This window comes from Ambystoma mexicanum, chromosome 3p (assembly GCF_040938575.1).
Source record: "Ambystoma mexicanum isolate Mex_15411 chromosome 3p, UKY_AmexF1_1, whole genome shotgun sequence".
In the NCBI taxonomy this organism is placed as follows: domain Eukaryota; kingdom Metazoa; phylum Chordata; class Amphibia; order Caudata; family Ambystomatidae; genus Ambystoma; species Ambystoma mexicanum.
The window spans coordinates 1,048,119,009-1,048,133,127 of record NC_090925.1 but is presented as its reverse complement, the minus strand read 5'-3'; positions in this window follow the sequence as shown (position 1 = coordinate 1,048,133,127).

Here is a 14,119-nt window from a genome sequence, read left to right as displayed (position 1 = left end):
TTTCCTCCCATCAATGTGGGGCTCAAAGCATCTACGATTTTCAGAGCTCTATGTGCAAGGTGCGTTATTCAATGACGCCCCCCCCCCCCTGCTGCCCCCAGGTCTGGCCCGTGAATGAAGCTTCCACAATGCCCTTTCCAAGAAGAAGCTTGAGTGGGGAGGGGTGGTTCACTGTGTGTCCAACGCTTATTTTCCTAAACAGTGTTGCACCAGAGCAGGGTGCTGGTCGAGTTTAAGGCCCCTCTCAAGCATTCACATCACACTTGAATGCATTCAAGGTGAGCAGAGTCCAATCAGCGGCAATGCACAAAATTTGGGGCCCCCCTGCAAGCCATGCTGAGCACCTCCTCTCACCACCCCCCCCCAGTTCCTTAACAAAGCACAGGGCATGCCACATCCTGGGCCGGCTCGGACCACCACTTGTGCACAATTTCCATGATGATTATTTTGCTGCAGGGGCATGCAATAATCCAAGTGAAAAAAGTAAATATGTTTTTTAATCAAAGCTGAAATATTTCACATAGTGTAAGAAGGGGCGGTGCTTGGTCCAAAAATATACTAGCCAATGGTGGTGGTTGATGAGTTGTTTTATTGGAGGGTCTAAAAATATGCCACAAATATACAATTGTGACCAAGCATAGCGAGGGGGTCTGAACTAACGAACACGTGTTTGGGGGAAGGTCAGGGGGTTTCGTCCCCCTCCCATGAGAAAATGTTTTGAATAATGGATTAAAATGGTGCATTACAGAGCACACTTTCTGTGAAAATGTGGGTAGAAGGCCAGACAGTTTGAAATCGGTTTTGTAGGGTGTAGGGTAACTCATGGAAATAAAGTACAATAGATGCAAGTCACCAAAAGCGCACAAGCGCATTTCCCAATACATTGACATGCCGGTCCCTTCACTATATGCCAGTATAAAAAACATTTTTATGCTGGCTGTGCCCATACATGTCCATGCTGGCTCCATCAAAATATGCTAGTATTCTCATAGAAGAACATAATCATGTTCACTTTGAGATATTTTTTATAGTATCATTACTGGCACTATGTACACAGCTGGCTCTGCCAATATATGCCAGTACTCCTATGTAAGAAAATACTCCCGTTGGTTTGACCATTAAAACTGACATGTCACAATAAGAAAAAATGTGCAGACTGGTTCCAATGTAAGCCAGTCTAGACCCATAAGAACACTTATCATCCTTGCTTCATCATAGATGCTCAGTTAATAACTGATGCATCTAACTAACTGAAAGATAGTCATGCTAGGAGGAAACTAATGACTGAATACACAGGCTGACCAAGACGGATGCACTAGGATGCCTCACCAACAGCACTCCGACCCTGAACCATTCAAAGCCTCAACCGACCAGTGTCAGATTAAATAACAAGAGAATAGATAGCACCAACCCAGTTCCACACCTGAAGAAAATGTTCAGACACAGCCATCCCTCCATACAATACTCACTATGATACAGCTGGATCTGCGCAGCACCACCACAGCGAGACGGCCCATAAGGAACCAGCAACAACCCCATCCACAGGGATGCAGCTCAAACGGAACCAGAAGTACCTGAATCAGGATACAGACCGAATTAACCCAACCCTCAATTTTCTGCATACTCAACCCACACAAAAGTCACACAACCATTTCTCTCCCAGCAATCCGCACGCACTTTACCACACCGCATCAACAACACATAAACAGCACCTACAGCACACGAGGTCTCACCCGATCCGATACTTGCACCAAAGCCCAGCGCTCGGTGTATACCGAGCTGAAGCTGCCAACAACACACCACTTCTCCCACTCTCTTACTCCCCTCCTCCCGACTAACCCTACACGGCCTCCTTCCTGTTTACAGATCCAGCAGAGCTCCTGGTGACCAATTCCATTGGTGATGGTGCGCTATATAAGTACCTTTAACATAACATAATAAAAAGTCATGCTACAGTAAGGAATATAAAGGCTGCTACACCAAAACGGCAGTCTAGCGAGGTAATACTACTTATCATGCTTGTTTTGTCAAAGATGCTGAGTAATAAATGCCATACCACAGTAAGTAACGGCTAATATGGCCGTACCAAAATGCCAGTCTAGCCAGGTAATGACACACATGAACTTCGCTTCCAGTAAAACATGCAAAGTCAATACAAGATGTGTCAAAAATACTCTAGTGATCCCCAGTCTTCCAGGACCTCACTCACACACACGCACGTGCACAGGCATGCCCTTTCACCCACCCATACATCTTCTCTCACACTCATTCACATTGCATTCACCAGACAGGCATGCACCCAGCCACCCACCCACCCAGAACATTCATACACACAATGACATTCATAACCATTCACCCACCACTCACTCACCCATATACCTTCTCTCACATACACTGGCACCCACCCACCGAGAACATATACACACACACACTCACATTCCTACTCACTCACCCAACATTCACTCACCCATAAACCTCTCACGTCCACTTGCACTGCATTCTCCACACAGGAACGCACCAACCCAGCCTGGGTGGGTGGACGCACCCACCCACCTAGACCTTTCAAACACACACTATCACATTCATACTCATTCACCCAACAGTCACTCACTTATACACCTTCTCTTATATCCACTCACACTGCATTATCTACAGTCACACACCCACCCATAACATTCAAACACACACACTACATTTAATCCCATTCACCCACCATTCACTGACCAAAAGCACATACATACATCTGACACGCACTTCACGCATGTAAAATACACATCACATTTAAAAACAAAAGCCTTCTTACCTGTTTTTCCAGCTTCGTTCGGTCACTCCAGGCCACCCTCGGCTCCTCTGTGCTGCTCACAAACAGGAACCAGGAAGCTGGGAGAGTTTCATGGTTCCTGTATATGAGTCGCGAGGAAGCCGGACGAGAAGGGGTTGGAGATGAATGTGACACGTGCCACATGTCACGGTCAGCTCCAAACCCTACTGAGCATTTCCTATTCGTGCTGCAAGGCCTGGCCCAGCCTTCACTGTGAAGGGTAAAGACTGCGCCGGGACACCCACAGACCTGCTGTGGTGAGGCCCAGACACCGCAGAGACTATGGGGCCCCTGCTACTCCAGGAGCTGAAGTTTTAAAATAAAAAATAAAAAAAGGATTTTCTTTTTTTTACAGGGGTAGCAAGGGAGAACACCGGGGTCGCGGCTGTGACTCCAGTCAACGCCCAAATGACATCCCTATTGGAAATCTCCTATGCCTGTTGGAGGAAACGATACAGAAAAGGGCAGACTTGAATCTAGCCCTACCTGTAAGCCAACGAATATGATCTATGCTGTTGAAAGACAGTGTGTTATTTCCTAGAGCCGTGGTAGCGCAGGCTTGGACTGGCCTATAGGGCAACGCCCAAACCAAAAACGCAAAATGCTCGTGTGGGCCAGCTGTTTTGGTCAAAGTGAGCCAGTTTGATAAGTTACTAGCCATGGACTAGTAGTTTTGACCAATGTTACTGAATTAATATTATTTAAAATTCACAATTTGCATCACATTTTATCAAAAACCTCCCCCGTGGTTATTACTCAAATAGTCTATCACAAAAGGAATGAATTGCCATTTAAAACTGTGGGCCACTTTTTCATTGGTGCCCGAGACAATTTTACGCCCGAGTCCGAACCTTGGTAGGGGAGTGCACACAGTGGTCGAAGTGTACGAAAAGAAGTATTGAAACTACCTGCTGGCCTGCCCCCGCTCTCCATAAACCTCATCACCACGCCCCCTCCCACACGCAATCCAAACCCCCCAAACAAAGGCACCAGCTGTTTAAGGGAATGTTTACTGCACTGCACTGAAGCACAAGTTTCAACTTTTCCCTCCAATTGTATTTGAAAACTAAACCATTCTGGAACGGTTTCTTTTGAAAATAAAAGTATGGGAACAGTAAAACATAATTTTAAAAAAGTAAAGGAGCACCGCTCCCAACCGCTCCCGCCCACTTTGACCAGTGAGTGCACATTAGCTATACCTTGCCATCATTAGCGTGAGGTTTCTCGTGAAATGCCTCTCACTCACTCAATGGGGGATCCCAAGTTGAGGTCATTCAGCTAACGAAAAAAGGTTGCCAGGGTGTTGTCTCCTATCCACTCAGTTGATTAGACTGATGCACCTGCAGTAAAGGTCTGCGTGATTCCCACCATAGCATAGACTTTGGCACCACTGCAATGGCGGGGACACAAGGTAGGAAAAGGTGGGACTAAATGACTGAATTACTACAGGTAAGAGTCATTGTTCTAAATTCTCCTTTCACTTCTCAGTTGTTACTTCCTGAGGTGCACCTCAGTAAAAAGGCACTGTCCTTCCTTCAGTGCATTTATAAAGCTCCAAGTGGGCACACATGCGTATGCCTTTTCCTGGAGGGTCTTTAAAGGGACCTCTCCTCTCACCCACAAACCTCACTGAGCTGCTGCAACATCCAGAGGAAATAGAATCTAAAGCAAACATGGAGGGAACAGGGCGAGGTGTAAGAAATGAAGAACCAGAGTAATGTAAATTACCAGTATGTAATCCCCATCCTCGTCCCAGTCCTTAAAACATGAATATATACCAATGTGTCGTGGGCTTAGTCTCAATCTGGAACACCAAAAATAAACCACACAACACACTTTGCTGCTAGTGGTTACAGGAATTTAATTGCAAACTCATTGCAGATCAAGCTGCTAATATTACACAAGCAATAAATACCCTCTGTATCTTACATCCAGCCCATAGTAGGGCACAAATGCTAGAGGAACCAACAGAGTCGCCTCCATGCAACTGACAGGCTGCAATAGACCCTCTCATCAGGCCAAGAAACACTTTTACCCCCAGTATAGGCAGACTGGCCCTAGGCTGAGAGAGCATCCCGGACCTCGATTATGCAAGTCACGTGACCACCCTGATGCATAAACTAGGTGTTACAGTGTAGGACCCCACACAATGAATGGCCACCCTGAAATTGACAAACAAGCAATCACAGCTATGAAAAGCCATGGTTGCTCTAGATAAGTGGTAACTGCACTCGTGACAACCAACAGCTCGAATCCCCATCTGATGCGGGATTAGACGAAAAGGAAGGAAAACAATCTCTCTATTCTGCATGGAAGGGTGTCTGTTTGGAAGTGGATTTGGCAGACATGATGACTTGCCTTCCTCAAGGCAAAACTTGCCCCAGCTCAACTGCATTTTCCAGGACAAGGGTGATGATGCAGCAGGCACCCAAACTCGGTTGCTAGGTGAGACTAGGATGATATCTGACTTCTCTAGGAGCTCCTGTATACCCTCACACAAAGATCTCCTTTTTCACGGGTTAGTCGTCTAATAGTTACAGCTGCAGGGGGTCTTTAAAGTGAAGGGCAGTGGAGTGTTTCTTTCAATCTCCTTGCTCTCTAGCAGGTCTTGGCTGAGATCTGCTCCAATCAGAGTAAGGAAATCTATGCCAGCTCTGCTCGATGGAAGGTAATCCATGCCAGTTCTGCTGTACGGGTAGAGTGAGCCTCTCTCCTGGGGTCTTAGGTTTGCCCCCAAAAGGCTGGGCATATATTTAGTCCTTTAAAGAAACAATGGACCATCTCCTCTGAATGAGGCACACAAAACTTTTCTCTGCTAAAGGGGATGCTTAGGATATAACTCTTCTGGACCCCTATCACTGTCCACTCTTCAAGGGTCAAGTCCCTTTTGGTTGCCAGTAAAGCCGAACCAAAGCCGATGCTGAGGGCGGGAGCTGGCTTCAGGTTGACACAGTTACATATGAAAGGTTGTTGGGGTTTCCTGTCTCCTTTGTTACCCTCCGCAGCAAGGCCCCATGTGGGCCTGTTCGAAGTTGACTCTATTAGTATGATAATCTCTCCCACCAGAGGCAGCGCTGAACACAAGAGCATGGCAAATAGATGGAGCCTTTGTTAGGCAAACAGGCTGGCCATGGCAGGGGTAAGGTTGTCCCTCCCCCTTTTTGGAGATGACATGGGGTACTCCTGGCTGTCCTATCCCAACTAAATATGACATGTGCGGACTGTGCCTGTAGGCTGTGTCCAACCCGAGTACACAGGTCTAGGCGTTTGTCATGGTGTGAGCAGCAGGAAATGTGTGTGGATTAGCCCCACGCCTTTTCGTGAAGTTGGACTACCATCATTCCATTTAATTCAACATTTCTAAAAAGCCCAGGCGCGTGCGCGCACACCCACCGTGTGGATAGTCGAAATCCTCAAACCAGCGGTGAAACTGTATACTAGTAACATTGCAAATATAATGCATGGAGGTGAAATAGGTGATGTAAAATCTGTAGAGCGTAGAAGATTAGTGCTAATGACCAGGTGGAATAGGCACCCTTTAAATGAACGAAGAAAGAAAGATAAGTCCTTGCTTGACAAGAGATGCAAGTGTAATACAGGAGCTGTTGAGAATGACTGCCATTTTCTATGGTTTAGGAAAATATTTACTGACATACACAGGAACTATTTAAACCCTTATTATAGGAGTTTTAATGTTAGGTTTTATCAGGTTGAGCTATTTTTCTATAATGAATTGTAACGACATACATTGTTTGTGTAGTTTTTATATGAGTTTGTGAAGGAAGCTCTCTTGAGACAGACACATTTATTGCACCTCGTCAAGTTTTAAACTTTACCGTTGTTCGCACAAATGTATCAAGGAGACTATTTCAATATGATTATACCTATTTCCTATTGAAATGTGCTCAGTCTGAAATCTTTTCAGATTTGTATATATATATTTTGAAACATTTGTTAATCCGATTTAGAAAAGTGTTGATGATGACTGAAGGGAGGAGGTGGGGGGGGGGGAGAGAGAGAAAGAGAGAGAGAGAGAGAGAGAGAGAGATTTTTTCTTTGGCGGCAATGAAAAAGTTGCCCACAGTTGAAAATGGCACTTCATTCCTTTTGAAACAGACTGTTAGAATAGTACTCATCCAACTGACCCAATTTAACCCGAAAAACGGTCCCATTTTTTGCGTTAAGGTTCTTTTAAGGCTTTTGGTTCAGGCCTTGCCCTATTGCCCTATAGGCCAGTCCGAGCCTGGAGTCACATGACTTCCTTCAACGTTTCCCCTGTTCCGGCAAGTATTTTCAATTCCAAGAAAGTGTCACTAGTGACTGTAAAACGTTGATAAGTCACACCCCGTCGCGATAGGGCGCTCCTGGTGAAAGGAAGTTGAGTAGCAACAAAAACAAACTCCTTATCACATGCTGATGTTGATGCATTCATGGAGTGCCACGGCATGGGGCAGATAACCTTGCTTATCATCAGTGCCCAGCTCCAAGTTAACATGGCACTTCGCCACCGGTGCAGAGGCTGCTGCAGAAAGAGATCAGAAGCTACTGATCCCGGGGCTGTAATCCGAGAAGCTGCCTCTTTCCAGGTAGGTTTCGCCAGGCCCGAGTTTCCGCTGTGCATGATGTGGTTGTAAGGCTGCTTTCACCATTGTACATGGGAAACTGCGAGGACCAGAATGCAAATGTTTCGCTCCTTGAAAAACGTGTCTGATAAACTATCATATCCCCAATCCATCTTAACAATATCTTACAGAAAAAAGAAACAATCAGAACTTTGAGATCCAATAACAGCCAAGATTTAGTGACACCTCGCTATAATAATACTAGAGCAGGGGGCAGCAGCTTCTATGTACTAGCCCCCAAGCCTCCCTACCAAAGTAAAAAAAGAGACATCCTACCTTGGTTTCAAAAAACAATTGAAAACCTGGCTGTTTAACCAATACTAGTTCACAGCCCAATCACACTAGTGTAGCCCTCACCTGCAGGGCCGGCCTTAAGGGCAGCAGCGCCCTGGGCGAACTGGCGCTCGCCCACTGCGACCCCCTGGTTAACAGGGGTGGGCTGGAAGGGGCGGGGCCAGGATGGTCAACTTCTTTTTTTTTTTAACATCCTCGCTCCGGCGAGGAGGTTAAATAGGTGCCGTTAGCACCCCATTATCATTGAATGAGCCCGTCATCGCGGGTTCATTCAAGGACAATGAGGCGCCTGCCACACCTTTTGCCACCACGCCAGCACGGGGGAGCGCTTGAAAGACTCTCCGGAGCTGGCGCGGTGGGGAGCTAATGGCGCCTTTTCTTGTGAAAAGTGTCTACGGCAGAGGGGCGCATTTAAATGCACCCACCGCCGTGGGCACCTTTTACAGTAAAAGGCCACCTGCTGCGCCTTGTCCCACAACGCCAGCTCGGGGGAGCCCTTGAAAGACTCCCCCGAGCTGGCGTGGCAGGGTCAAAAGGCGCCCTGGAGGGCGTGGCGCCCTGGGCGGTCGCCCAGCTCGCCCCCCCGTAAGGCCGGCTCTGCTCACCTGCCTAAGTTATATTTAATTCTCGTATGTTTTCAGATTGTAAAATGTTTGCTCTTGTATGCCTATGCTTACTTTTTTAATGTCAAATGCTAGTCCACTAATGTATTATGTTTTTCTTGTATCAGCAGTCACAAAGATGTCTGTAACCACGCTGTGATACCCCAGGGTCTGGGCGTGCAACACATGAAATAAATACATAAATAAATAAATATTATACATCATATCAAAGATGCCTACAGAGTGGGATGGGCTATTCTCAGCTGGCATGGGCCAAGGAGAGGCTGCTGCAATGCCCCCTGGCCCACATTATAAATTGACTCCATACTTTACTGACAGTAATCTAGAATCGGAAGCAGTGTGTCCTGTTTGATGGACGGGCCCAGAGGAAGGTGCAGCTGTCCCGGGGCGGGGGGTAGTATATCTTTTCTGCCCCTTTTGAGCTAGGCCGGCTTGCTATGGAAATTGAGTTTTTTTTGTAATGGGTCAGGTTGGGGAAAAGGTCACATGTAGAGTCATAAGGCTGGTTCTATGAAAAGGCGCACACAAGCCTCGGTGGCAAGAAAGAGGGTGAGGGGATGGCAAAATGGCATGTGCCCCGATGTGTGGTAAATCTTTGCACTCTTGAGAGCTATTGCAATAATGCGCAGTATGGTACATTTCTTTCAGAAGCGTAGTTGACGACGTCTCTTTCCAATAATAGGGCTTGACTTGTGTGAGGTTCTCAGTCGATGCCGTGCTAGATGGTGGGTTTGTACAGGCTAAGGTGAGCAATTTTTGACGACTCCAGCCAATTGATGGTAACCCAGTAAAAAGACAGAACAATCACTCATCGGTGACAATCTCAGTAGCAGCAAGAGCGCAAAGTAGCTCCCCATAGATGCTATACAAAATAAATAAGACGTGCAGTTCAACAAATTAAAGAAACTGACTTTGCATAATAACAAAGAACTGCTTTTTTCATTTCTTTTGTTTCTTTTGTTTGTTGTCGGTCACTAGAATACCTCCTGAGACTGTTTTTCAGAGGTTTCTCCTTGTGGGCTTCCACAAAGCTTACAAGTTCTGTGAAATGTTTGGAGGACAACAAGGTGTTCCAACAAACTCTGTGCACTGCTTAGATTCTCTGGACGCGTCCCAGAAATAAGCGGGCCAGGTCGCCTTCCATGGCTCTTGCCTCAGGATAGGCCAAGGGCTCCCTGCTCCCTGATCTTGGCACCTCAGTTAGGGAGATTCTGTGCACTGCTTAGATTCTCTGGACGCGTCCCAGAAATAAGCGGGCCAAGTCGCCTTCCATGGCTTTTGCCTCAGGATAGGCCAAGGGCTCCCTGCTCCCTGATCTTGGCACCTCAGTTAGGGAGATTCTGTGCACTGCTTAGATTCTCTGGACGCGTCCCAGAAATAAGCGGGCCAGGTCGCCTTCCATGGCTCTTGCCTCAGGATAGGCCAAGGGCTCCCTGCTCCCTGATCTTGGCACCTCAGTTAGGGAGATTCTGTGCAGTGCTAGCCCCAGCAGAGCGGCACTGGGTTATCTCGGGAGTACTAGGGTGACCAGGCGTCCAGGATTCACCATGATTGCCTGGCATTTCTCCCCCTTTTCTTTTTAAAAAACACCTGTCCCGGTTTTGAGAAAAAGCAGGGGCACCAGTGTAGTCATTTAACGAACAATTATAAAGCAAATGATTTTAGTATGGTTTGGCAATTTTACATTAAACATTTCTCGAACTACCAGCAACGTGCATTCACTGATAGTGTCACAGCGCCTTGCTGTGTAAGGGTTTTATAGGAACAAGGGAAGGCGGTGACCCTGTCTCTTAATGCCACCATCAGGTGAACAATGTGCCTATCATCAGAAGAAAGAGCAACTAAAACACCAGGTTAAAACCTGTGTGTATAGGGGTGGCGAAAAGCCTGTGAGGGACTATAGCCACAGTCAAAAAGCAAAAAACAGCCACTATAAAGTCACGAAATCCATTTTATTATTAAATTTCACTAAAAACTATATAAAATTTCTTTGTTAAAAAGAGAAAGAAAAGATCTTCACACAAATTGTAAATAAACATCAGTAAATTAACAGAACCAGACAGGAAGTCTGGTATAACAAAATAAGAACTATGGTGGGGTTAGTACGTGTGTTTTGTGTCTTGTGGACACTGAATGTACAAAATCAAGCACAAGAAAAGAGTAGAACACTTCTTGATCAAACAGCTCTATCAGAGGCAAAACCTATTAGACATCTTAGGTTTGTATTGTGAAAGTCGACATATGTTTCGGCTAATGGCAACAAAAGAAATCAGGCACTACACAAAATTGTCTGTTGATGCAAGTAGAGCCAAAGAAATCAGGCAATACACAAAATTGTCTGTTGATGCAAGTAGAGCCGTCTTCAGGACAGGAAGAAGAAAAGATATGGAACTTGATGGTGCTGAGTACTTCTTGTTGACCATACTGTTATGCAAATAAAACCCACTGGAAGTGAACAAACAAAAAAACATAAATGTACAAAAAATCTAAATAGTGGTTGTGAAAATATACATGTTTGGATAATTGCAATGTTAAGAAGCAAGATCTTCTGTAATAGTGCACATCATTGGCCTGATTTTTACTGATTGTGGGCTAGAGATTAGCATGAAGTGCCTAATTTTTAGTTTTATCATGCATTGTTTGTACAGATACGTTCTTTTTAACCCGTCGAAACAAGGAATGTAATATCAAAGATGCATATAAGATAACATGCATGTTTTTCTTGATTGTTTCCAACTTATTGTAAACGGGGGCAAAAAATGTAAATATTTATTTATTTGACTGTTTTCTCACCTAGGCTTTAAATGGTGAAAAGATCTTCTTGGATATCAGATATGCGCTGAGAGGAGTGTGACAAGACCCAGGGGTTCTTTCAATCCAATTGATCAGAAATGATCTGTAGACATAAAGGAGGGCAAAGTTTTCATCTGGTAGAGGACAAACTCACTAGTAGTCAACATAAATAACATGATTGGCGTACGAACCTGTTGCAATTGTCTTGGCGTAATATAATGCTGAGCCCCAGCTATTGTGAAGGTGCATTACATGGACTTGCGCATAAGTAGCAATTCAATGTCTAACGTCATGGAATGAGCGTTCTGTTAAGCAGAGAAGCAAGACAGAACAGAGTAAAATGCCCGTTCATCGGTTGCAGATAGGAAATAGCTGGGTGTTTCAAAATGATGTAAGTTGTAAAAAAAACACATGGGGAAGGGGTTATTACCTTTGTGCTTGTAAAGACGAATATTCGCTAAATTGGGATGTTACGAGCCGGGTTGGCGGAGATGGGATTGAGTTATCCCTAGAAATACGAGAGAAAGAGAGAGGACATGGAAAGAGCCAATCAGAAACCTGTGTCTCTTCTTTTGCCTGTGATGTACATTGAGAGACTACGTGAGCTGCTTACCTTAATTATATCTGCCAGGCTGGACAATGTAGCCGATCTCGCGGACGGGTCTCTTGCCGTAGTTGAAAAGCAGAGAGCGAGACGAACAGTGATTTCCAGACCGTGTGCAGCAACGTTCAGCGTACGCGTTGCTGTGGCGTGCTGCAAGTTTATATTGCAAAACCTCTGTACGTAGAACGACCGGAGTGGCGTTTGACTACGGAAGAAACACTAGACCGCTTGTTGCCTGGTGTTAAATATCTTGGTGTGTATATCATTGGTGATTTGAGGAAAATTATGCAATATAATATTGATAGACTAGTAGATAAAATTATATATCCAATAAGACGATGGGAAAGACTTCATTTATCATTATGGGCAAAGATAAATGCGATAAAGATGATTTTATTACCAAAAGTGTTATATATAATCCAGTCGATTCTGTTATTGATTTCCAAAAAACAGATTATACAAATTGAAAAGATTTTTCAATGTTTCTTGTCGGAGTTGGATAAGAAGCCACGGATCCCTAGATTTATGTTGATGCAAAATGTGGATGAAGGAGGTTTTGGATATCCTGACTTATATAAGTACTGTAAGGCGTTCCTGCTCAAGAAGGGTACTTATTATTATACGAATGATGACTTTGCAGGTGCAATATGGCTACGCATGGAGAGAGGGGTTTGCAATCCGTATCGTTTAAATAGCCTTTATACCATGGGCAATATGTCGGTTAATAGATTAAAGTTGAAGTCTATAGTGGCAACCAGGCAAACCTTGCAGGGGTGGTTTGGAGAGAATAGCCAGTCATGGTTTTAGTGAAGATGCTTCTCTTTGGCACAATGAGGTTTTACAATTAAACGATAGATGTTTGATTTGGCAAAATTGGGTTTGGAAAGGGGTTTTGACAATAGGTGATATATTGGATGGTGATGATCTTTTGTCATTTGGGGACATACAGAGGAAATATGGGTTGCATGAAAGAGAAAGACAAAAATATGAAGACCTGAGCTCCCTGTTCTATTTTAGGAAAAGGATGATTGGCAATTCATTGGGAATCAAACCCGCACTGTGTCAATTGCTTACAGGACAGGAATATTCTGTGCGTACATATGTGACCTTTATGCAATTGGAAGATAAACATGTTGCGGCGTGGGATAAATTGAGAATGGTGTGGTTGGATGATCTAAATATGTATTTTTCGGACAGGGAATGGAAGGATATTCTTAGGGTAATTGCCAAATGTGGATACAGATTTGAACTTGCATTTAGAATTGATTTAATTTTGGATGTAGCTTTACAGAGATCGGGTGGGAACATTATCTTATTTCTACATCAAGGTAAGTGTAGGCATTCTTTGAAATATAGTGGTTGGATAAATAAGGCTTTATTGGTGGCCAAAAGACTGATCCTTCGAGTTTGGAAAACTAGGAAGAAGCCCACAGTTGAAGATTGGTTAGTTGAATTGCGCACCTTATCGAATTTTGAAAAGTTCTCATTTAGAGTGAAAGACAAGGAAGAGGTGTACAATCTGTTTTGGGGTCCATTCAATGCCTTGTATGATTGACTATATAGGCTGCGGATTAGTATGAGGAGTGGGTAGAAATGGTGTAGAGGGAAAAGGAAGAGGAAAGGAAAAGAGATAGGGAAGGGATAAAGAAGAGGGGAAAGATAATTTTCTTTTTTCTTTTTTTTTCTTTTTTTTTTCTTCTCACTGTTATACTTTTTGGGGGATTTGGTTTGGTGTCTGTGTGTTGTTGGTGTTTGTGTGTATGTTCTATGTTAAATGTTTTTATTGACTGTTGTATTTCGCTCTTTTATTGTTTACCAAAATGAAAATGTTCTTTTTATTTCGGAGGGATCATTCGATTATGCTGTTTGTTTATTGATTTGTTCTTTAATTGAATAATTTTGATTTGTGTTCTCTGGTTCACTATTCCTTTCTGTATTTGATTCTTCTGTGATTTAATTTAATGACATACTAATAAAGATATTAAAAAAAAAGAAGTGTACCAAACAAAGTAGTGGAATTGTGACTCCAGTGGGGGACAGAGTAGGAAGGAAGGAGCAACGTGCTACACATTTTTCAAGGGGTGCTATTATGCTGGTTGCCAGCCAATTGAGTTTGAAACAGATTTCAGTTTAGCAGTAGCTGATATCCGGTGGTAAAATGGAGAAGCCTGCTTTAACTTCACTAAGAACAGTACCGGAATGGTAAAAACGGTTGCAAAAAGTAGTGGAGCTGTTAACAGCGAAAAATAAAAGTAGTGGAACACCGCTCCTGACCGTCCCCGCTCACTTCGACCACTGTCTTTCGGGGACCAGTTTGATGGGCAAACGCACAGTGCAGCTGCTACTTTGGTCCAATGTCTAT